Source organism: Rhinopithecus roxellana, chromosome 6, assembly GCF_007565055.1.
Source record: "Rhinopithecus roxellana isolate Shanxi Qingling chromosome 6, ASM756505v1, whole genome shotgun sequence".
Classification (NCBI taxonomy): Eukaryota; Metazoa; Chordata; class Mammalia; order Primates; family Cercopithecidae; genus Rhinopithecus; species Rhinopithecus roxellana.
This window is the reverse complement of record NC_044554.1, coordinates 44486837-44511635: the sequence shown is the minus strand read 5'-3', so window position 1 is coordinate 44511635 and position 24799 is coordinate 44486837. Positions and strand designations below refer to the sequence as shown.

Here is a 24799-nt window from a genome sequence, read left to right as displayed (position 1 = left end):
ACTCGGCTCCTCTGAGCTGGTTCACAAACTCCCTCAAGCCTCCAATGATGGGCAAAGTGAGCCTTGGGCAGGAATCCCAGGGCTGCTGTGCCCACAGCTCCAGCCAACGTCCAGTGCCAGCCCGGGAGTGCCCGGAGAGCCTGCAGCCTGCGTCAGGGGTCCTGATGTTGCTGCCTCCACACTGCCCCATGCAGACATCATTTGGATGGGAAGGAACAGCTCCGGCAGGGACATGTTTAGAATTCCTTCCTACAGCTGATTCCATTGGACATGGGGCATGGGGACTGAATTCCGCCACTCTGACGTTTTTCTTTTGCTGACCTGAACCTCTTGGTGAGAATTCCTCCTGGGACATCCTCAGAGGCCCTGAGGTCCATCTACCCAGGAAAGACACAGCCCTGAAAACAGGAGGCAGGTCCTCCAGAGACTGGCAAGGACCCAGGAATGGGAGCTCCCAACAGCCTGAGAGAGGGATCAGAAGAGAGAGGTCAGATTGATTGCAAGGCAAGAAGTGATTGAAAAGCATCTTCTGTGATTTAAAAGCATTCTCTAGGCCAGGTACTGTGTCTCACGCCTATAATCTCAGCATTTTGGGAGGCTCCCGTGGGAGGGTCACTTGAGGACCTCCCTGGGCAAGAGTTCAAGACCACCCTGGGCAACATAGTGAGACCTTGTCTCTACGAAAAGTTATTTTATTTTATTATTGTTATTTATTATTTATTAATTTTTTTATTTTTATTTTTTAAATTTTTTTGAGATAGAGACTCGTTCTGTCACCCAGGCTTGGCTCACTGCAACCTCCACCTCCCAGGTTCAAGCAATTCTCCTGCCTCAGCCTCTTGAGTAGCTGAGATTACAGGCATGCACCACCATCCCCAGCTAAATTTTTTAATGTGTGTGTGTTTTTTTTTTTTTTTTTTTTTTTTTTTTTGTATTTTTAGTAGAGAAAGCGTTTTGCCATGTTACCCAGACTGGTCTTGAACACCCAACCTCAAGTGATCTTCCTGCCTTGGCCTCCCACAGTTCTGGGATTACAGGTGTGGGCCACCGCACCCAGCCCTACAAAAAATTTTAAAATTGGCCAGGCATGGTGGAGTGGACCTGTGGTCCCAGCTACTGGAGAGGCTGAGGTGGGAGGATTGCTTGAGCACAAGGATTGGAGGCTACAGTGAGCTGTGTTCGTGCCACTGCACTTCAGCCTGGGTGACAGAGAAAGACCCTGTCTCTAAAAAAATAAATAAGTAAAATAAAAACAATTTCTGATAGTTTCCCATGCTTCCCACTGATTTAAAAAATCATCCCTAACTCCAAACCCCAAACAGCCTTTTCTTTTTTGTTTTGTTTTGTTTTGGTTTGTTTTCTTTTTTTTCTTTTCTTTTTTTTTTTTTTGAGATGGAGTCTTGCTCTGTTGCCCAGGCTGGAGTGCAGTGGTGCAATCTTGGCTCACTGTAACCTCTGTCTCCCGAGTTCAAGCAATTCTCCCTACCTCAACCTCCTGAGTAGCTGGGATTACAGGTGCATGCCACGATGCCTGGCTAGTTTTTGTATTTTTTACTAGAGATGGGGTTTCGCCATGTTGCCCAGGCTGGTCTCGAACTCCTGACCTCAGGTGATCTGCCCACCTCGGCCTCCCAAAGTGCTGGGATTACAAGCGTGAGCCACCGTGCCTGGCCCCAAACAGCCTTTTCAATGCTGGTTGTGTCAAAGGCCTTTTCAGCTTTTGCTAACTCTACTTCCTACCAAATGCAAACCGCTCTTGATGTCTTCCCTGAAATTTTGACATGTTGTATCAATTGGAAGATTGGAACGTTGTATCAGTTGGAAGATGGTTGTATCCATTGGCTTGTATCACTTGGAAGATTGTTGTATCAATTGGAAGATTATTGTATCAATTGAAAGATTGTTGTATCAGTTGGAATGTTGTATCAGTTGGAAGATGGTTGTATCAATTGGCTTGTTGTATCAATTGGAAGATTGTTGCATCAATTGGAAGATTATTGTATCAATCAGAAGATTGTTGTATCAATTGAAAGATTGTTGTATCGGTTGGAATGTTGTATCAGTTGGAAGATGGTTGTATCAATTGGCTTGTTGTATCAATTGGAAGATTGTTATATCAATTGAAAGATTGTTGTATCAGTCGGAATGTTGTATCAGTTGGAAGATGGTTGTATCAATTGGCTTGTTGTATCAATTGGAAGATTGTTGTATCAATTGGAAGATAGTTATATCAGTTGGAAGATGCTTATATCAATTGGCTTGTTGTATCAATTGGAAGATTGTTGTATCAATTGGAAGACTGGAATGTTGTATCGATTGGAAGATTGGTACATGTTGTATCAGTTGGAAGATTTTCTCCAAAACTGTGAGCAAGTTGCTGATAATTTTCTGCAGCAGAAATGCCACCAGGGCTTTTTCTTCTTTTCCATTTAACAACTGGATTATAGTAGACATTTTCCCCCTGGGGGTCTATATATAGGAGAGCAGTTATTTTAGTTCCAGAGAGTTTTAGCTGATGCATTTACAGAGATGTGGCCTGTGCGTCATGAAATGCAGTAAAGTCACCAGCATTTGTTTGCTGTGCACCAAACTGGGTTCTTGCCCCTGCTAGTCCACACTTTTAAACATGGGAAACTTTTTTCCTGTCTGGTGGATCCTGATAACTGCAAAACCAGCATTTGTGATCAAGCTCCAGGACCTGAATTGTGCAGAACAGAGTAAAGGCAACCCCTTCCAGCTCCCTCCTTCCTCAAATCACGAAATTTCTCCAGAGGAGCCCTGGAGTCATCTTGCCTTCCATCAAAACCCCTTTTTTCCTTCTCTTGAAAATTTGATGAGAACCAAGTGGCGGCTTTCATCAGCAATTCCTGAAAAAAGAGAGAGGGGCAATAGTCCTCACCCACTGCCACAACCCCCATGTCACGCTGACAGTGCCTTCAGGAAGAAACATTAGGCTTTCTCTGCATGCACCTCACTCCTCTGCAGATTCATAAACAGCAGGGCACACAAGAAATGAACAAGGTTCCTCAAAAACTTAAAAACAGATCCAGCAATTGCACTTCTGCCTCTGTACCCCAAAGAAGCAAAAGCAGGGGCCCAAGGAGATATTTCCATAACCAATTTTTTTTGTTGTTGTTGTTTTTAAGATGGAGTCTTACTCTGTCACCCAGGCTGGAGGACAGTGGCACAATCTCCACTCACTGCAACCTCCCAGGTTCAAGCGATTCTCCTGCCTCAGTCTCCTGAGTATCTGCTACTACAGGCATGCGCCACCATGCCCAGCTAATCCATAACCAATTTTATAGCAGCATTATTTACAATAACCAAAGGATAGAAGCAACCCAGGTGTCCATCAACAGATAAATGGATAAACACAGTGTGATACATTCATGCCATGAAATATTTTTTTTTATCATACTTTAAGTTCTGGGATTTATGTGCAGAATGTGCAAGTTTGTTACATAGGTATACACATGCCATGGTGATTTGCTGCACCCATCAACCCGTCATCTACATTAGGTATTTCTCCTAATGCTATCCCTCCCCAGTCCCCTAGCCCGACAGGCCCCAGTGTGTGATATTCCCCTCCCTGTGTCCATGGGTTCTCATTGTTCAACTCCCACTTATGAGTGAGAACATGGAGTGTTTGGTTTTCTGTTCCTATGTTAGTTTGCTAAAAATGATGGTTTCCAGCTTCATCCATGTCCCTGCAAAGGACATGAACTCATCCTTTTTTATGGCTGCATAGTGTTCCATAGTGTATATGTGCCACATTTTCTTTATCCAGTCTATCATTGATGGGAATTTGGGTTGATTCCAAGTCTTCGCTATTGTAAAAAAAATATGGAATGCTTCACAAATTTGCGTGTCATCCTTACGCAGGGGCCATGCTAATCTTCTCTGTATCTTTCCAATTTTGGTATATGTGCTATGGAATCAAGCACCATGCCATGGAATATTATTCAGCCATTAAAAAATGGAAATTCTATCACATGGCACACCATAATAAAACATGAGAACATTATGCTCAGTGAAATAAACCAGTCATAAAAAGACAAATATTGCATGATTCCACTTAAATGAGGCACCTAGAGCAAGCTAATTCATAGAGACAGAAAGTAGAATGGGGATTACCAGAGGCTGGAGGAGGGAAATGGGGGAGTTAGTATTTAATGGATAGAGTTTCAGTTTTGCAAGATAAAAAATGTTCTGGAAATCCCTTACACAACAATGTGAACATACTTCTTTTTTTTTTTTAGATGGAGTCTTGTGCTGTCACCCAGGCTGGAGTGTGGTGGTGCCATCTTGGCTCACTGCAACCTCCACCTCCCCAGTTCAAGCAATTCTCCTGCCTCAGCCCCCCAAGTAGCTGGGATTACAGGCACTCGCCACCATACTCAGCTAATTTTTTTATTTTTTATTTTTAGTAGAGATAGGGTTTCACCATGTTGGCCAGGCTGGTCTTAAACTCCTGACCTCAGGTGATCCACCCGCCTTTGCCTCCTGAAGTGCTGGGGTTAACAAACGTGAGCCACTGCACCTGGCCAATGTGAATGTACTTAACACTAACAAACTATTTTATTTTATTTTATTTTATTTTAATTTTGAAATAGAGTCTCACCCTGTCACCCACACTGGAGTGCAGTGGTGCAATTTCAGCTCACCACAGCCTCTATTTCCAGGCCCAAGCAATCCTCCTGCTTCAGCCTCCTGAGTAGCTGGGATGCACCACCACGCCTGGCTAACTTTTTTTTCTTTTTCTTTTTTTAGACAGATCTCAGTCAGTCTCCCAGGCTGGAGTGCAGTGATGTAATCTTAGCTCACTGCAACCTTCGCCTTCTGGGTTCCAGCAATTCTTGTACCTCACCCTCCCCAGTAGCTGAGACTATGGGCAAGCACCAGCACACCTGGCTAATTTTTGTATTTTTAATAGAGATGGGATCTCACCATGTTGCCCAGGCTGGTCTCAAACTCCTGGCCTCAAGCGATCCTCCCACCTCGGCCTCCCAAAATGCTGGGGTTACAGGTGTGAGTCTCCACACCTAGCCAAGTGTACATTCAAAATGGTTAAAATGGTAAATTTCATAATGTTTATTCTCCCACAACAAAAAAGAATAAGTAGGGCTTTTTCAAGTGCTAGGGTCACGGCGGGTCTGCAGGAAGGAGTTGGAGGTGGGAATGGTGGCAGATGGCTGGGATGGTCCCCAGAAGTGGCCAGGCCTCGGTCCAGAGCAAACAGGCTTCCCAAGCTCTCCTACTGGTTGGATCCCTGGCTCTTCATCCTTTTTGGCGTGATGGTGTTTTTCTTTGCATGTCTTTTGCCATGACTAGTTTACGGATGCCCAAATTAAGAAGTCAGCTTCTGGAATGAATTCTGAAAATGACTGCAAACTTCTTCAATAAACAGCACAGCCAGGACTGGGCCACCGAAGAATTTCAAATCTCTAAGCGATCTGCCTTTCATTTTACACTTCCTGTTACTCGTTTGGAGAACTCCACTATGTGGGTAAGAACTCACTCGTTCCTAGCTAAGTTCTTCAAACTAGACTCTTTGGTTCACGTTTAAAAACTTTCAGCTGGGCTTGGTGGCTCATGCCTGTAATCCCAGCATTTTGGGAGGTCAAGGCAGGCGGATCACTAGAGGTCAGGAGTTCAAGACCAGACTGGCCTACATGGTGAAACCCTGGCGCTACTAAAAAATACTAAAATATTAACTGGGCATGGTGGCCCACACCCGTAGTCCCAGCTACTCAGGAGGCTGAGGCAGGAGAGTTGATTGGACCCGGGAGGTGGAGGTTGCAGTGAGCCGAGATCATGCCACTGCCCTCCAGCCTGGGCAACAGAGCGAAACTCTATCTCAAAAACAAACAACAACAAAAAAGACTTTTTATAGCTGGGTGCAGTGATTCACTCTATAATCCCAGAACTTTGAGATGCTGAGGTGGGAGAATTGCTTGAGACCAGGAGTTCAAGACCAGCCTGAGCAACATAGTGAGACCCTGTCCCTACCAAAAAAAAAAAAAATTAAAAAGCAATAAGGCATGGTGGCGGGCGCCTGTAGTCCCAGCTACTCGGGAGGCTGAGGCCAGAGGATCACTTAAGCCCAGGACTTTTCAGGCTGCAGTGAGCTGTGGTCATGCCCCTGCACTCCAGGCTGGGCAACAAGCAAGGCGCTGTCTCAAAAACAAAATAACAACAAAAATATACACTTTTTTCAAATATCTGATAGCTTTACAGGGGCTGAACATAAAAGTATTTGCACTTAAAATTAATTAATTAATTAATGGCCGGGTGTGGTGGCTTACGCCTGTAATCCCAGCACTTTGGGAGGCCAAGGCAGGCGGATCACGAGGTCAGGAGATCGAGACCATCCTGGCTAACACGGTGAAACCCCGTCTCTACTAAAAAAAATACAAAAAACTAGCCGGGTGTGGTGGCGGCCGTCTATAGTCCCAGCTACTCAGGAGGCTGAGGCAGGAGAATGGCGTAAACCCAGGAGGCGGAGCTTGCAGTGAGCTGAGATCTGGCCACTGCACTACAGCCTGGGCAACAGAGCGAGACTCTGTCTTAAAAAAAAAAAAAATTAATTAATTAATAATGCCATTCCGAAGTAGCCCAGGGACTTTGCTGTCCCCAGGATGGGCAAAATGGCCCAGTGGGTGTCACCCTGGGTGTCTGGCAAACCTGGAACCAGCTCTCCCAGGTATCTTGGTGCTCGGGCAGACTACCCTCGGTCTGGAAGGGGGCCTACTTTGTCTCCATAAACCACCAGGCAGAAACAGCTCTGGGCACCTGTCACATGAGATTAAATTTAGATAACGGGGCCCTTGGGAGGCACGGGGCTGATGCCACACAGGAGGCCAAGGAGCTCAAGGATGTTCTTCATGTTTCACTGTGTCAGAGGCCGATGGAGGGTTTCAGGAGTATAGATGCTGTCACTGCACATTTGCGGACGAAGGGAGCAGAGTAAGGGATGCTGGGCCTGAGTCGAGGGCCCTGAGGACTGGATGTGACCAAATGGACAGACAGAGCAGCTTCTTGTCCGTGAAGTCTTTTTAAAAAATTATTTTTAACTTTTTTGGAGACAAGATCTTGCTCTGTCCCGCAGGCTGTGCAGCAGTGCTATGATAGCTCACTGCGCCCTCCTACTTCTGGGCTCAAGTGATCCTCCCACCTCAGCCTCTGGAGTAGCTGGGACCACAGGTGCACACCACTACGCCTGGCTAATTTTTTTTTTAATTTTTTTTGTAGAAATAGAGTGTCTCCTGGCAGGGCGTGGTGGTTCACAACTGTAATCCCAGCACTTTGGGAGGCCGAGGTGGGTGGATCACTTGAGCTCAGGAGTTCGAGACCAGCCTGGGCAACATGGCGAAGCCCTATCTCTACTAAAGATACAAAAATTACCCAGGTGTGGTGGTGCGTGTAGTCCCAGGCTACCTGTGAGGCTGAGGCATGAGAATCGCTTGAACCTGAGAGGCGGAAGTTTCAGTGAGCTGAGATTGCACCACTGCACTCCAGCCTGGGTGACAGAGGGAGACTCCATCTCAAAAAAAAATAGAAAAGAAATGGAGTCTCTCTATGTTGCCCAGGCTGGTCTCGAACTCCTGGGGTCCAGCAATCCTCCCATCTCAGCCTCCCAAAGTGCTGGGATAACAGGTGTGAGCCACCGCACCCAGCACAGACCAAGTCTTTATCCTTTCTGAAGACAAATGCTTCTGCCAGGAAAAGCAGGAGAGAGAAGGCTCTTTTCATTCTGGTTGAGGGCAGGGGCTCTGAACTTAAAGAGGACTCAAGCCCCAGCACCCCTCTTGCCACTGTGTAACCTGGGGCGGGCACTCACATCTCTGGGCCTCATTTCCCTCTTCTCCATTTTTATAGGGATAATAATTGTACCTTTCTTGTAAGAATTAAATTAGATCTCTCATGGAAGATACTTTGCATGGTTTCTGCCAGATGACATGTGCTTGATGAATGCTGAAGATGATCACGCAACTCTGTAAATATAAATTCCTTAAACCTGAAATGCAGGGATCTAAATCAAATCACGACTTGAGCCAGGAACAGTGGCTCACACCTGTAATCTCAGCACTTTGGGAGGCTGAGGCGGGCAGATCACCTGAGGTCAGGAGTTAGAGACCAGCCTGGCCAACATGGTGAAAACTCATCTCTACTAAAAATACAAAATTAGCCAGTTGTGATGGCACATGTCTGTAATCTCAGCTACTCAGGAAGCTGAGGCAGGGGAATCACTTGAACCCAGGAAGTGGAGGTTGCAATGAGCTGAGATCACTGCATTGCACTCTAGCCTGGGCAAAAAAAAAAAAAAAAAAAAAAAAAAAAAAAAAAAAAAGTGTGAAACTCTGTCTCAAAGGAAAAAAAAAAAAAAGAAACACAAATTGGAGTTTGGCTTTGTGGAGTCTGCAAAGGTACGTTTCCACGTTTACTCAGCTCTGATTCCTGGTTTCCGCTGGAGGTGTGTTTGTTGGGAAGGCGCCAGGGCAGTGTTTATTGCATTTCTGTGTTTTATATAACAATAATGACCATGCATTGAGCACCCCTTCTGTGGCCAGTCCCATACTAAGCACGCTCTTTGCGCAATTGGATTCTAGTCTCCAGCATCTCCATGAGCCTAGGGTTGTTACCTCCTGCAGTGGGTTGGATAGTGATATGGTTTGGATCCATGCTCCCACCAGATCTCATATTCAGTTGTAATCCCCAATGCTGGAAGTAGGAGTTGATTGGATTATGGGGGCAGATTTCTCTCTTGGTGCTGTCCTCACCATAACGAGTAAGTGCTAGTGAGATCTGGTTGTCTAAAAGTGTGTAGCTGGCTGGGCGCAGTGGTTCACACCTGTAATCCCAACACTTTGGGAAGCCGAGGTAGGGATCACGAGATCAGGAGTTTGAGACCAGCCTGACCAACTTGGCAAAACCCCATCTCTACTAAAAATACAAAAGTTAGCCGGGTATGGTGGTGCATGCCTGTAATCCCAGCTACTCAGGAGGCTGAGGCAGGAGAATCACTTGAACCCAGGAGGCGGAGGTTGTGGTGAGCCGAGATTGTGCCACTGCACTCCAGCCTGGGCGACAGAAGGAGACTCCTTTCCAAATAAAAAAGAAGTGCGTAGCACCTCCCCACTCACTCTCTCCCTCCTGCTCCAGTCATGTAAGATACTTCGATCCTCGTTCACCTTTCACCATGATTAGAAGCTTCCTGAGGCCTCCCCAGAAGCAGAAGCTGCTGTGTTTCCTGTACAGCCTATAGAACCGTGATCCAATTAAACCTCTTTTCTTTATGAATTAGCCAGTCTCAAGCATTTCCTTTGTTTTAACTTTTATTTTAGGTTCAGAGGCACATGTGAAGGTTTCTTGCATAGGTAAATTCGTGTCATAGGGGTTTGTTGTACAGATTATTTCATCAACCAGGTATTAAGCCCATACCCAATAGTTATTTCTCTGTTCTTCTCCCTCCTCCTGCCTTCCACCCTCAAGTAGACTCCAGTGTGTATTGTTCCTTTCTTTGTGTTCATGAGTTCTCATCATTTAGCTCCCACTTATAAACGAGAACATGCAGTATTTGGTCTTCTGTTCCTGCATTAGTTTGCTGAGCATTATAACCTCCAGCTTCATCCATGTTCTCACAAAAGACATGATCTCATTCTTTTTTATGGCTGCATAGTATTCCATGGTGTATATGTACCACGTTTTCTTTATCTGGTTGTCACTGATGGACATTTAGGTTGATTCCATGTCTTTGCTATTGCAAATGTTTCTGCAATGAACATTCATGTGTGTGTGTCTTTATGGTACAATGATTTATATTTCTCTGGGTGTATACCCAGTAATGAGATTGCTAGGTTGAATGGTAGTACTGCTTTTAGCTTTTTGAGGAATCACCATACTGCTTTCCACAATGGTTGAACTAATTTACACTTCCACCAACAGTATATGAGTGTTCCCTTTTCTCTGCAACCTTGTCAGCATCTGTTATTTTTTGCCTTTTAGATATTTCTTTACAGCAGTGTGAGAACAGACTGACAGAGGTAGCATCCACCCAAAATTCATGTCCACCTGGAACCTCAGGGTGTGACCTTATTCAGAAATAGTTCTTTCCCACATTGAACCAGCTTTATGTCTGGAAGGTAGCAGAAGAGGGCCAACTGGGGCCCAGTTTTTAGAGCTAGGAGGACTGTGAGTTTCCATATCTTCCTTCTTGGATTCTGTACTTTTGGCAGCTATGAGCCATCATCTAAAAAGTCCAGGTGCTCTCCAGGAAGACCACATGGAGTAGTGAGATCTTTGCACTATAGTAAGCTGTGTATGGATGACACCAGCCCAGCCACCATCTAACTAGAACACACAAAAAGCTTTAGTGAGACCGGAAGAAACTGTCTTGCTGAGCCCAGCCAACCACAGGACTATGAGAGATAATAATATAGCTCTTTGGATGTTGTTTTGCTACATGGCAATTTGTACGTGAAATAGCAGTAGTTCATGCTTTAGCTTCCCCAGGGCTGAAATCTGCAAAAGGGCCTATGTGGAATGTCAGCAGGAGATGATCTTGAGAAATGTGTGTTTAAGTGACTGCCATGATATGGCACGAGTGTAGGAGGCTCTTTTGGGAGGCTCCCTTTTCCAACCATCTCTACTTTACTTTTTCTCCTGTAACATTTGAAACTAAGAGTTGTGGAATTGTTGAAAGCAGCACAGCCCAAAGAGATCACAAGATTGGGGGTTCCAGGGCAACCCTTGCAACACAGTGCAACCCCTTCTGATGAGAGTCTACAGGAACATGGGGCTGTGTCAGAACAACAGTGAGCCTTCTCCGAGGAGGGTTAGCTCCCTGGTTAGAGCCAGTGATCTCACAGAGAGACCACTTAGCCCAGTCACCTGGATCCAAGCCCCCTCCAGGCCACAGAGAAGGGTAGAGCCCACACTTAGCCTTGGAGGATAGGGAAGGAAAGGCTCCAGGCAGGGACAGTGCTGGCCCCTGAATCAAGAGGAAACTATCCCCCAATACCAAGAACCTGCTCCTGGGAGAATCAGATGGCCCTGAAGCTCCATGGTCTAGCCCAGTCCTCTAGTATAGTAGAGGCCCACAGAAGGCACAGTCCTGCCCAATTTGCACAGCAAGACAATGGTATGGCCTGGCCTGTTCCTAGGTCCTGGGTCCCCATCCCGGGCTCCTCCTGCATCCTAACATCCCTGCTAAGGTTGTCCAGGCAAGTAGGATAGTCCAGGGTAGAACCTGGGTGGGCTCTAGAGAGAGGGGCAGGAGAGCCACCCCCACTCAGCATCCCTGTCCTCTCTGGCTGCAGGCACAGCTGGACGCAGTCTGACTGGCTGTCATGGTTGTCGTCTGCCTTGGCAACAAGCCAAGGCTGTTGCTGCAAGTGCTATTGCCATGGAAACCCTGAGTCAGGGCTGCACTTAGCAGAGCCAAGTATGCCAGGGGCTCTCAGGGCCTCTCTTCTGCCAACGGGGAAGGTGATATAAGGCGGGCAGCATCTCCCTGGGACTCATTAAGAGAGCGGAGTGTGTGGGTGGCAGGGAGGGAGTAGAATGGGGGTGGGGTGGGAGGAAAGGGAAGGAGGAAGTTAGAGTAATGACATGGCTTGGGAAACAGCTTAGGGCTGCCAAGCCCAGACCACAAGAGCCAAGGGATCTCCCCTGCCAAGCAGCCAAATTTGAGCCAAACCAAATTTGGTACTTAGAGTCAGTTCCTGAACCCAAAAGACCAAACTTCCCAGGAGACCAGAGCCCGGAGCTGGGCCCCACAGATGTGTTACCTTTTGGTGATAGTGGGGGATCAGGGAGCCTCTGAATCTAGGCTGCAACCTGAGAGGCCACCCAGCACAGCTTTATGCATCCCAGCGCTCAAGGGAGATTTGGGGACTTGGTCAGGGTCACAGAGTGGGTCCACGTGGAGGCCAGGAAGGCAAGAGGTGAAGACCCCTTCCTAGTAAATGAGCTTCTTCCCAGCTCACTGTCATCCATTGGCTGGACAGGCGAGGTTGGACAAGAGCCCCTGATGTGGCCTGAGCCCAGCAGAGAACAATCCCACCCCCAGGTCTTCTTGCAGATTGAGTGAGTTGCTGGTTTCACAGCATGTGGACAGTCAGGTTCTCACGCTAGCTCATGCAAACAGTCAGGTTCCCAGGCTAGCCCATGCAAACTTCGTTACCACATCCTGTGGGGTTCCCTTCTGCCCAGAGTCTGACTTTCCTTGAAAATTGAGAGGCTCAGCTGGGTGCAGTGGTTCATGCCTATAATCTCAGCACTTTGGGAGGCTGAGGCGGGTGGATTACTTCAGGTCAGGAGTTCGAGACCAGCCTGGGGCCAACATGGCGAAACCCATCTCTACTAAAAAAAAAAATACAAAAAATTTAGTTGGGCATGGTGGCGTGTGCCTGTAATCCCAGCTACTTGGAAGGCTGAGACATGAGAATCGCTTGAACCCCAGGAGGCGGAGGTTGCAGTGAGCTGAGATCATACCATTGCACTCCAGCCTGGGCAACAAAAAAAAAAAAAAAGAAAAGAAAAGAAAAGAAAAGAAAAGAAAAAGAAAGAAAGAAAATTGAGAGGCTCTACCCCAGGGAGACCCATCCTTCTTGCCTACATTGCCAAACTCTAGCTGCTGTCTGCAGACATGCAAGCCAGGAACCACAGATGAGGGACTGTCGGCGCACATCACCCTGACATCTTTACTGATCACACTCAAGCCGGGCCATGTTCTGGGCTCCTGTCTCCGTTACCTGCTGCACACACCTCATTCAACCCTCAAACAGTCCTCGGAGGCAGGTGTCATTTCCTCAGCAGTCCCATTTTGTACAATAGAAAACAGCCTTCTGGAGACAGGGTGGCTTGCAAAGGCCACACAGAAGGGAAAATTGGACTCTGAACTGAGGATATTTTGGGATTGCAAAACAGCCTCATTGGCCTCTCTTTCACTGAGCACAGGACAGGTGGTGGAGTCATCTTGGGGTAGCCCTGATACCTACCTGCCCTCACAGATCCGGCATGGGGGCAGCTGCTGGAGACAATGCTGCCTCAGTGATCCCAGGCCAACCCCTTCTCTCCGCCGTGCAATTCCTGAGGTCTGGAGTTGGGAGAGGGACGAGGGCCATGAAAACTGAGGGCAGGGGGCAGTTGTGTCCTCACTTTAAGATAGAGCCACACAGCTGGTCCTTCATGCTGGCTTGCTAGCAAGCAACAAAAAGTTGGATGAAACATTCATATTGCCCAGATATGACAATATCTCTGAACATGACATGCTGCTCTCCTGGTAGCATAGTTAACACCGGTCCTCTAGCATCCCAAGCAAGGAGAATGAAGGGCCACTCATTGGGAGATGGCTGGATAGGGCGTGGATTCTGACCTACTCATCCTTGTGGCTGGGGGTTGTGGTCTTTGATGCAGGAATTAATAAACCCAGAGCCACATCTGTCAAGAACTCAGTGCCTCTTCCTTGGAGTTGTGGAGGCCACCCCTGGGCCTGAGGGACCCATTCATTCCAATGCTGGGGTCCTGGAATCAGAATTTTCTGCAGAGGCCCAAGCCCCCCTCCTTCCCTCTGCCACAGACCCATCCCACAGGTCTGGGCCCCAGCACCAGCTGGTCTTCAAAGTCACATGAGTATGAGCCACATGGAGCTACAAGTGGGCTTAAAAGGAACTGATTTCAGCCAGGCACCGTGGCTCAAGCCTGTAATCCCAGCACTTTGGAAGGCTGAGGCGGGCAGATCACGAGGTCAGGAGATCGAGACCATCCTGGCTAACACGGTGAAACCCCGTCTCTACTAAAAATACAAAAAATTAGCCAGGCATGGTGGTGGACGCCTGTAGTCCCAGCTACTTGGGAGGCTGAGACAGGAGAATGGCGTGAACCCAGGAGGCAGAGCTTGCTGTGAGCCAAGATAGTGCCAATGCACTCCAGCCTGGGTGACAGAGCGAGACTCTGCCTCAAAAAAAAAAAAAAAAAAAAAAAAAAAGATGAGCTGATTTCAGTCATGCCATCTTCCATTTCATCCAGTATTTCTCTGGATTTGTGGACATTTTTAAACTAATCTCTCCACTGCTCATAAAATTAAATACTAAGGAATAAGACTGAGTTTGATAGTGTTAAACTTCGCATGACCACAAATCATTGTAATAGCTAAGACTTTGTTATTGGTGATGGTTTGTGTTTTTTGTTTGTTTTTTTGTTTTGTTTTGTTTTTGAGACAGAGTGTTATTCTGTCACCCAGGCTGAAGTGCAGTGGTGCAATCTTGGCTCACTGCAACCTCTGCCTCTCAGGTCCAAGTGATTTTCCTGCCTTAGCCTCCCAAGTAGGTGGGATCACAGATGTGTACTACCACACCCGGCTAATTTTTGTTATTTTTAGTACAGATGGGGTTTTGCCATGTTGACCAGGCTGGTCTCGAACTCTTAGCCTCACATCATCTGCCCTCCTCGGCCGTCCAAAGTGCTGGGATTACTGGCGTGAGTCACCACACCCGGCCAGTAATAGCTAAGACTTTTTCAGCATCTCCTCCAAGAACCAATTTTGGCCCCTTGGGGTAATGTCACCTCCACTGAGAATGTGTGGTCTAGTCATGGGATTGCATCTTGGGGGAAGGGCACCATCCATTGCTCATTTAATGCTCCATGATGGGCCCCTGGGCTGGGCACTGAAACCAGAACCTTCTTTTTCATTCATTTATTTTTTCTCTTATGGTGCTAACCAGAACCTTCTTATGCACAGCCCGTGCCCCAGGGAGCTCATGCCAGTGAGGGCAGCAGACAGAGAAGAGGAGAATTAAGAGAAAGGAAGATGGGACAGCCCTAAGTCTGCTGCTGCCTGAAAGGGAGCAGTGAGGCATCTTTCACAAAACAGCCTGGCTGGTCCCCGGAATGTGACGCAAATACTGGGAACTGTCAGGACACAGAGAAAACCACGTCTCTTGGAAGCTGACTCATGGGAGGAAGATGGGAAACATCTCCAGGTGGTTCACAAGCATTGTCCTTTCCCATGGACCCAATACTCATGTCTACTATTTGGGATCCCCTTTTCCTGGAGTGGAGCCTCCTGGCAAGCTGAATGAATGATCAAAGGAGGCAGTGGGAGTTGGAATCAGAGGCGAGAGAGTGATGTGTCATCCTGACCGGTTGTGCTGGACTAGTCCCCAGAGGAAAAGAGTTTTGTGGTAGCCAAGCCACAGACAGGACTAGACAGGGCCGAACATGCACTCCCAGCTCGTGTCTGAGGTTCCATCTTCGTGGCCGTGCACTTGTACTTCCTTCAGATGTTTGAAGCTTGATGGCAGATGCTGCCGGAGTCACATTCATATTCCCTTTGGCCTTACCACTTCCATGCAGGCTACTGGGCTTCCAACTGCCAGCTTGCATACCTTGTGGCCTGATGGCTTTCTCTGACCCCCAGTGCCTGCTTGCCTGTGCTTGAACACACAACTGCCCAGAAGCCCTCAAGGGGTATTGGAGTATCAGCTGCAATTGGGACACAGGCCAAGTCCTGACAGTAAGCGTTTCCAAGGGGAACAAGAGGGATTTTCCTGGTTTGCTCCCCTAAGAACTGTTCCTTGCTTTTATGTCCTCTCCATGATGACTCTAACAAATCCTGACTCAAATTTATGTATGTTTTTGTTTGTTTGTTTTTTGTTCTCAACCAATGCCGGCTTAGACTGTTGGAGTATCAGTACCCCAGCTCCCTCACCCCTGGAGTAGATAACTCTGAAGTGTGTGTCTACACTGTCTCCCAGAGCTTCCTGGCAGCTTTGAGCTCCGGCTGCCCATAGCAGTAACTTCCTTGATAATTTGCTCTTTATTGGCTGCTTTCTATGTCCAGGCTCACTTCATCCCTCCTCTTCCCAGAGAAGGCCACCTCCAAATAAACTATGTATCTCTGACTCCTTGTCTCAGAGTCTACTTCTTGGGCAACCCAAACTGAGATAAGCTCTCATCCTCCTCTGAGACAATCATTTAATCTCAACCATTACCTGTTGCTTTTTTTTTTTTTTTTTTAAGACAGGGTCTCATTCTGCTGCCCAGGTTGGAGGGCAGTGGCGTGATCATAGCTCACTGCAGCCTCCAACTCCTGGGCTCAAGCAATCCTCCTGCCTCAGCCTCCTGAGTAGCTGGCATTACAGGCATGCACCACCATGCCCAGCCAATTTTTTATGTTTTGTAGAGATGGGGTCTCGCCATGTTGCCCAGGCTGGTCTGGAACTACTGGCTTCAAGTGAGCCTCCTGCCTTGACTTCCCAAAGCACTGGGATTACAGGTGTGAGCCACTGTACAGAGAGCAGCCCCACCTTTGCTCTTTCCCCACATGTGCTTTATCAGGAGTGTGGTTAGCAAGAATGGGAAACAGCAGGGGCACTTCAAGGATGGGGCCTCTGAAAACTCAGTGGCCTGGGGACGGAGCTGCTTCCTCTTACCGGCAAAGAGAAGGTGCAAATCAGAAGTTTTAACATATTCCTTAATTAGAGCCAGATTTTGTTTTCAGCTGCCCACCCGTGTGGGGCCCGATAACACCAGGCAGCATTGTTGTTTTTATGCTTATGAGGCGGATCGGCTGGAAGAGCGCATTCCAAATGAGATTACATCTTATACATGTTTAATGTACTGTTCTCGCCATTTAAAATGCAGCTCTATTAAAATAGCAGGGAGAGAAAGTTGACTTATAGAGCTGGGTGTGGAGAGAATAGATCACCGGTGAAATGAATAATATATTAACAGAATAATGATGTTGTTTCTCATATTAATCGTATAAATCACAAGATTCTCGGGCTGTCAGCAGAACTTAAAAAAAATTTTTAAAAAAAGCAGACTTCTGGTTTTCCAGCCCAGGGAAGACTGAGGCCCATAGGGCATGAGGTTCCTGGTGGCCCCTCTGGTTATGAAACGGAGGTTTTCTGGGCATGCTGAGGAGGCTGCCAAGGACTCAGAACTTTCCCTGGAGGCAGCAGTGATGTTGTAGGAAAACTGCAACTCAGCCCCAGCTTGCATCCCTCACTGAACGTCAACTATTTACCAGGGATATGAGAAGGATGGGTGCGATGTGGTCTCTGCCCACTGGCAGGGGAGGTAGAAATATATACAGAGGCCTGGCATGGTGGCTCACGCCTGTAATACCAACACTTTGGGAGGCCAAGGTGGGCAGATCACTTGAGGTCAGGAGTTCAAGACCAGCCTGGTCAACATGGCGAAACCCCATCTCTACTAAAAATACAAAAATTAGCTAGGCATGGTGGTGCATGCCTGTAATCCTAGCTACTTGGGAGGCTGAAGCAGGAGAATCGCTTGAACCTGGGGGGCGGAGGTTGTAGTGAGCCGAGATCGCACCACTGCACTCCAGCCTGGGCAACAGCCAGACTCCATCTCAAAAGAGAAAAAAAAAAGGAAATACGTACAGATCATTCCAATGACGTGATACAGGTCAGACCAGTCCCTCAACAGCCAGGTGTCCCCCACCCCACTGGGGACACATCAGATAATGCTGGATCCCCAGTACCTAGCCAGGACTCAATACACAGCAAGCATCCAATGGTGTCTATAGGTTTTGAGCTGCAAACATGTGTAGAATGACCACCATGTGGATCAATACCTTCCTCCCAGTGCTCTTGAAAGAGGAAGAAGGTCCTGTGGAACTATCAGGAACAGGTGAGCTTCGTGGGGGTTGCGATGTGTGGGGCAGTAAGGATCGACTGTGGTGATTGAAATTGTTGCAATGGACGTTACCTGCATGTGGAATTTCTGCACAAGAGCAGAGAATAGAGAACTCAGTCCTTGGTAAATATAAACCAGTGGTCTGTAATCCCAGAACTTTGGGAGGCTGAGGCAGGAGGATCATTTGAGGCCCTGAGTTTGAGACCAGCCTGGGCAACATAGCGAGATCATGTTTCTACAAACAACAAACAAAGAAAAACAATATATAAACCAGAGTCAGGATTCATTAGAGTCATCATGGACAGGGCATAAAAGCAAGGAACAACTCTCGGCGAGCAAACCAGGAAAATCCCTCTTGTCCCCCTCAGAAATGCTTACCGTCAGGACTTGGCCTATGTCCCAATTACCAGCCTTTGTTGACCACCAGGGCTTTAGGTGGCCACACTGATATCTAATTGTTTAGAACGTGAAGAAGAAAGGCTCCCCACTCAAGCTGAGAACAGAAATCCTGGGACTTACAGAGCATCAGCACTGCCTTCTGTGACACCTGGCCCAGGTGACTGGTCACAGTCACTCTCTGGGCCTTACCTGCACTCATGTTCACAGCCAGCAGGTGCTGTGCATGTTTTCCCATTTTAGGGAGGCAGGAACTGAGGACGGCAGACCCCAGTCTGCCCAACTGCTAAGTGGCTGGGCTCAGTTGGGTTACTGAGCATGTACTTACAACTCTCCAACCCTGTTGGTGTTGGGTTCAGCAAGGTGACCCTGCCAAGGGGAATGTGAACCAATGCAAGCGTGGCAATGCCTCAAAATGTGCTGGGGGCTGGGAACAGTGGCTCATGCCTATAACCCTAGCACTTTGGGAGGCTGAGGTGGGTGGATCACATGAGGTCAGGAGTTCGAGACCAGCCTGGCCAACAAGGTGAAACCCTGCCTCTACTAAAAATAAAAAAATTAGCCAGGTGTGGTGGCAAGCACCTATAATCCCAGCTATGCGAGAGGTTGAGGCAGGAAAATCACTTGAACCTGGGAGATGGAGATTGCAGTGAGCCAAGATCATACTACTGCCCTCCACCCTGGGTGACAGTCGAGCAAGACCCTGTCTCAGTAGGATTAGATAATACCATCAGGGTGATGGGCCCCTGTGATGGAACTGGTGGCTTTCTGAGAGGAAGAGAAACCTGAGCTGACACACTCTTGCCCTCTCCCAATATGACACCTTTCACCACGTCATGGTGCAGCAGGAGGGTCCTCACCAGATACTGGCGTCATGCTCTTGGAATTCCCAGCCTCCAGAACCATGAGTTAAATAAATATCTTTTCTTTATAAATTGCCCAGTCTGTGCTTTCTGTTATAGCAACAGAAAACAGAAAAAGACACAAAACATCACTTGGGTTGTTGAATGTGCTCAAGCATCATACCCCACAGCTGTCCACAGCAGTGACTGCTCAAGGCTGGTGCAACAGAGAGCCTGGCCTGGGGGAAGCATTCAACCCGTTTGGGTCACTGTGGCTATTAATGCTATTGTTGCTGTGCTGGATTCCCTTCCCTGCAGAGACCACATCTGAACACAGATCTCTGCCCCATCCTGGGAAGATGTAAGGTGCTGAGAGGTAAATCGTCTCCATGGCAACCAAACCCACCCCCCCGGGGGGGGGTCATTGAATTCCAGTTTTACAGGCCTCAGGAGAACAGCTGAAACCCACAGACTGGAGAAACTGGGACACAGACCAAAAAAGTGGCTTGTGGCACCAAATGGATCACAAGCTCCCTAGGCTCCTGGGCTGCAGCCAGAGCCAGAGAAAGCTGGGAAAATAGGCCAAAGCACATGCATCCCATCTGTACACCCTCTGCCTCCTCTCCCTCTTCCCAATGCACCAGAAAAGGCTCTTGCAAGGACCGGAAGCCTAAGGAGGTCTTAGGCTTTGTGTGAAAACAGCTGTAAGCTGTGGGAGCCAGGAACAGACAAGAGGATCCCAGAGAGCTGTGGGGAATGCCGTCTCCAAGGCGGAGAAAGAAAGAAAGGAATCCTTGCCTCCTGGGTGGCTTTTCTGCAGACTTGAATGCCTATCTCTGCTAACCAGGGGTGACTGACCACCAATGTCCCTAACAATGTGGAACAGATTATAGTGTATGGAGCTCTGCCTACAGGCAAGAAAATATAGGGAAACTGAGGCTCAGAAAGAAAACCAGGTGTCCTCAATGTCACCCAACAAGGCAGGACAGAGCTGGAGGCAGATTCAGCTGTCCTAACTTCCAGACCAGCCTCTCATTACTTTGTGAAATCATCTAGTGAGATTTTCTTAAATCCCCCTGCCCATGCCCCACCCAAGGCCAAAGAAATCAGAGTATCTGGCAGTGGTGGTGGTGGTGTGGTGGTGGTGGTGTGGTGGTGGGTGGTGGAGGTGGTGGTGGTGGTGGTTGGCAGAAGTGGTGGTGGCAGCGGTGGTGGTGGTTGTTGGTAGTGGTGATGGTAGTGCTGGTGGTGGTTGGTATTGGTGATGGTGGTGGTGGTAGTGGTGGTGTTTGGTAGTGGTGATGGTGGTAGTGGTAGTGATGGTGGTAGTGGTTGGTAGTGGTGGTGTGGTGGTGGTGGTGGTGGTAGTGGTTGGTAGTGGTGATAGTGGTGGTGGTAGTGGTGGTGGTGGTAGTGGTTGGTAGTGGTGGTGTGGTGGTGGTGGTGGTGGTAGTGGTTGGTAGTGGTGATTGTGGTGGTGGTGGGTGGTGTCAGTGGTGATGGTTGGTAGTGGTGGAGGTGGTGATGGTGGTGGTTGCTAGTAGTGTTGGTGGTGGTGGCAGCAGTGGTAGTGTTAGTGGTGGTGGGTGGTGGAGGTGGTGGTTGTGGTGGCTGGTGGTAGTGGTGGTGGTGGTTGGTACTGGTGGTGGTGATGGTGGTGGTGGTGATGGTTGTTGTTGTTGGTGGTGGTGGTGGTTGGTAGTGGTGGTTGGTACTGGTGGTGGTGGTGGTGGTGGTGATGGTTGGTAGTGATGGAGGTGGTGGTGGTGATAATGGTGGTGGTGGTGGTGGTGGTGGTTGGTGGTGGTGGTGGTGATGATTGGTAGTGGTGGAGGTGGTGGTGGTGGTTGGTAATGGTGGTGGTAGTGGTGGTGGTGGTGGTTGGTGGTGGTGGTTGATGGTGGTGGTGGCGATGGTTGGTAGTGGTGGAGGTGGTGGTGGTGGTGGTGGTTGGTGGTGATGGTGGTGCTGGTTGGTGGTGATGGTGGTGCTAGTAGTGGTGGTTGCAGCACTGAGGTCCAGGGGAATCTGCTGGGCAGTCAGGGCTGCTGTGCTGCCTCCTGGTCATTGCTGACCCACTCCCTGGCCGGCTTGATTCATCTGCTTCAAAAATTCCTGACGATATTTGAAAACCAATTTTTTAAACATTAAGATTCAATGTACATTTATTTATTTATTCATTTTTGAGATTGAGTCTCACTCTGTTGCCCAGGCTGGAGTACAGTGGCTCAATGTCAGCTCACTGCAACCTCCACCTCCTGGGTTCAAGTGATTCTCCTGCCACAGCCTCCCAAGTAGGTGGGATTACAGGTGTGAGCCACCAGGCCCAGCTAATTTTTGGATTTTTAGTAGAGACAGGGTTTCACTATGTTGGCCAAGCTGGTGTTGAACTCCTGGCCTCAAACAATCTGCCCACCTCAGCTTCCCAAAGTTCTGGAATTACAGGCATGAGCCACCATGCCCAGACACATTTATTCTTAACAGGTAGAACATACAGTATAAAGATTTCAGCTAGGCATGGTGGCTCATGCCTGTAATCCCAACACTTTGAAAAGCCAGGGTAAGAGGATCGCTTAACTCCAGGAGTTCGAGACCAATCCCGGGCAACATAGTGAGACCCCACATCTCCAAAAAGGTTTTAAAATTAGCCAGATGTGGTGGTGTATGCCAGTAGTCCCAGCTACTCGGGAAACGAAGGCGGAGGATCACTTGAGTCCAAGAGTTGAAGGCTGCAGTGAGCTATGAGTGGGCCACTGCACTCCAGCCTGAACAACAGAGCGAGATCTCATCTCTAAAAATTATGTATGTATGTGAATGTGTATATATATACACACATATTGTGTGTGTATATATATAGCCTATATATGTATATATGCTTGTATGTATGTATATACATACATGTATAGGCTATATATATATATAATATATGTATATACAGGGCCTCCCAAAAGCCCTTTCATTGCCTATATATATATGTGTAGGCAGTGATATAGACATTGTATATATCATGTACATATATCAATGTATATATCATTGTATATATCATGTATATATATCAATTGTATATCATATGTAGGCTTAATGAATCTTATTCATTCAGTATGACACATGTATGGCTGTATATATATAAAATATATATATTGAATGAATGATACTCATTAAGCCAAAAAAATGGAGAAAGGAGGAACTTGCATCCAGTTTTAGCTACACTGGTGAAATACAAATATGTAACTTATGAACCTTCTCCCTGCAACCTTGTCTCTACTAATCACTTGCTTGGCAGACTGTCTCTTCATAGAGGGCTCCAAGGTCAAATTTAAATGATCCGTTTTCAATGAGTGGAGAGAATATCCAATGTTGCCCTTCTGAGCAACCTTTGCCAAGTCACCTCTTTCTCAACCCAGTTCCCCCTGTAGGTCTCATCTCTCTGCTCTGTGCTGCCCAGGTCCCCTCCTGGCTGCACTCCTCATCCTGGGTCCTGAGTTCCCAGGCCCAGACTATCTGAGTTCATGTCACCTCTTCCTCCCACCCTTGGCTGTGAACTCCACATCTAACTCATCCTCAAATCCAGAGTCCCCGGCATGCATTCCTGGCGGATGGATGAATACTGAGGCTTACCCGAGCCAGCAGCAGTTATGAGAATGGCAATCAGATGAACTTGAGAAATGAATGTGACAGGCTGAGACATCGCTACAGAGAGCTTTGATTCATTGTGACGTTCGTTCATCCTGACCATCTTACATCACAGCTGAAGAAGCTTTGAAACCCTCTACCTTTGGGAGAAGCGAAGCCCTGTGGACACTCGCACTGAGAAAAGTTGTTTGTAGTGACTTTTTGGTCATTTTAGAAAAAATTTCCACTATCCTTTATCCTAATTTACACAAAATGTGTGTGGGTCTTCAAAAGACAGTAAACAGCCACAATGCCACCCAACGCCACAGACTTCTATGCTATGACTCAAGGGATGTATAAATTCCTGAAGGCGGCAAGAGGGCTCCTATCATCAAAAGAAACTTACTCCAGGCCAGGTGCAGTGGCTCACGCCTCTAATCCCAGCACTTTGGGAGGCTGAGGTGGGCCAATCACTTGAGGTCAGGAGTTCAAGACCAGCCTGGCCAACCTGATGAAACCCTGTCTCTACTAAAAATACAAAAATTAGCCGGGCATGGTGGTGCATGCCTATAATTCCAGCTACTTGGGAGGCTAAGGCAGGAGAATTGCTTGAACCCGGGAGACGGAGGCTGCAGTGAGCCGATATTGTGCCACTGCACTCCAGCCTGGGTGACAGAGAGAGACTCCATCTCAAAAAAAAAAAAAAAAAAAAAAAAAAAAAACTTATTCCAAGATGTGATGTGCAGCAATGTTGGGGAGGGGATGCAGAGGGCAGAAAGCTTGAGTTCCCAACTCTGATTGTGCGACTTCCTGGATCTATGGCTTGGGGCAACCCCTTGGCATACATATAGACACCCATCCTTCTTCGGAGCTGCCTGGGAAATGATGAGTCTCCACGTGCAATAAACTTCATGTGCTACATGGGGGACCAGTGCAGACAGCAGCCACTGAAGGGGACTCCAGGATGGTGCAAGAGGTTCCACTGTCCAGGACATTTCCAAACATAGTGCATGTCCCAGGCCTGCCTTCTGTGGAAGAAGGAGGCATGGAGGAGGATGAAGAGAGCATGGAGGGGCTGGATTGTAATATGGAAAGCCCAGCTGGGATCAGCGTTGTACTGGGAGCTTTTTGAAAACAGATGGCGTCTTCCATATTGGTGCTGGAGATCCTCTTGGACCTGCCTCGGAGCTGTCATCTGATGGTGGTGACGGTCGTGGCTCTGAAGTCCACAGTGGAACCCTCACCCTCTTGCCTCGCTGTGTCCATCAGTTCTGTGCCTTTTCCCCAAGTGTCCATCTTGGAGTGTGTGGCTTAGCCAGGAACATGAGGGGACAAGTTTGTCCCCAAACAAGTGTGAGTCCAACTCAGGACAAATTTGTCAAATGGAATCATCTCTCACAGATGCAGATTTGCTCCTCCTTTGCGCTAGGCAGGCCCACTCTTGTCTCATTCCTGGTTTGGTTATCACTAGAAGATGCTATGAGTACAAAGCTAGATCTCTGTTCAACCCAGGTCGGAGGCAGACTGGGACAACCTCCCTTGGCCCATCTGGTCCAAAAAGAGATGGATGGCCAGGCATGGTGGCTCATGCCTGTAATCCCAACATTTTGGGAGGCCAAGGCTGAGGGATTGTTTGAGGTCAAGAGTTTGGACAGCCTGGGCAACATAGAAAGACTCAGTTCTCTACAAAAAAATAATTTAAAAAAATTAGCCAGGCATGGTAACACATGCCTGCGGTTCCAGCTACTTGGGAAGCTGAGGCAGGAGGATTACTTGAGCCCAGGAGTTCAAGGCTGCAGTGAGCTGTGGTTAGACCACTGCACTCCAGCCTGGTTGACAAAGGAAGACCCAGTCTTTAACAAAAGATAGATAGATAGATAGATAGATAGATAGATAGATAGATAGATAGATAGAGATAATAGATTATAGATAGATAGATAGATAGAGACAGAGATAGAGACAGAGCTAGATAGATAAATAGATAGATGATAGATAGATAATAGATAGATGATAGAGACACACAGAGATAGATAGATAGATACAGACAGAGATGATAGATACATAGATAATAGATAGATTATAGATAGAGACAGAGATAGATAGATAGATGATAGATAGATAATAGATAGATGATAGAGACAGACATAGATACAGAGAGAGATGATAGATAGATAGATAGATAGATAGATAGATAGATAGATAGATAGATAGATAGATAGATAAATTAGGCAGGCCGACAGACACACAGATGATAGATAGATAGATAGATAGATAGATAGATA

General features: G+C 47.6%; 1 non-coding gene across 1 annotated transcript; it reads right to left on the bottom strand.

Annotated features, from left to right (window-relative positions):
* Positions 1-3837: 3837 nt before the first annotated feature.
* On the bottom strand, positions 3838-3944 carry LOC115898542. The gene has a single exon (XR_004058252.1). It is a non-coding gene; the product is annotated as a U6 spliceosomal RNA (small nuclear RNA).
* Between the last annotated feature and the right edge of the window lie 20855 nt (positions 3945-24799).